The sequence below is a fragment of the Silene latifolia genome, chromosome 10 (assembly GCF_048544455.1).
Source record: "Silene latifolia isolate original U9 population chromosome 10, ASM4854445v1, whole genome shotgun sequence".
Taxonomy (NCBI): domain Eukaryota; kingdom Viridiplantae; phylum Streptophyta; class Magnoliopsida; order Caryophyllales; family Caryophyllaceae; genus Silene; species Silene latifolia.
The window spans coordinates 112,720,875-112,721,903 of NC_133535.1; positions in this window are offsets into that span (position 1 = coordinate 112,720,875).

Below are 1,029 nucleotides of genomic sequence, written 5' to 3' on the forward strand. Positions count from 1 at the left end.
GCATCCCTTTGAGCATTTCGTAGCATCCTCGTGTCGATAATTCGCGGTGATTCTTCCGTATAAACTCTTGTTGCGTTGTTGGTAAGTTCTACCTTTGTAATTATTGTGTCTTTTGGGTTACTGTACATTTATATGGGAAGGGAATGTCGGGATTTGTACAAAGTGTAATTGTGTTGTGTGATCATTGTATAGGAGAAGACTTCGTAGAGGAGCCTTTTTGATTGTCCGTGCTTGCATCTTCTTTGTGATTACTAAGGTAGGGTTTCCCTACTCAGTTGTTGTGCTTTACATGACATGTTGTTGTATTTATCATTGTCTATTGATCATCGTTATATGGAGATTGTTGTGACAGTGTTGGTGTGAGGGGATTGAGATGACGGTAATGTCATGTGTTTGGGATTGTGGTGGAGTCACTTGCGGGAGTGGCTTCACACCCTAGTTCGCCCTCCGTGGAACCCGCCACGGGAGGGGATGTGCACATTAAGGGACAGGGATCATTGTCGCTCGTTGAGGAGCTGGACTAGGTGGGATCGGCTGCGGTCACCCACTGGCGGCGAGGATTACCTGTTGCGATGGGTAATCTGGCAGGGCTACACACTTTAGTGTGTAGTCAGTTACTGTGTGAGACAGGGTGATTGGGAGTTGACGATGATTGGACGTGTATTGCATTTGTTTGTCTTGTTGTTGCATAATACTGACCCCGTTGTTGTTTGTGTAATCTGCGGTGATCCATTCGGGGATGGTGAGCAGGCTTGACAGGTTTTGCTAGTGAGAGCTTGGGGATTTCATTGGGAGAATTGCCACCACGAGTCATAGCATCACTGTCTGAGTCTTAGCGAGTTTCCTTTTATTATTAAGACTTTGAAGTTGTATTCTTTAGACCATATTTGGGTTTGGATATTGTAAGCTTTGTCTTCTACATTACTTTAATAAATGTGCTCAGTTCAGACGCTTTTGATATGTACTAACCTCGGGCAACCGAGATGGTAACAGTCTTTCATACTTGGGTGGTCCTGGTAAGGTACCTTG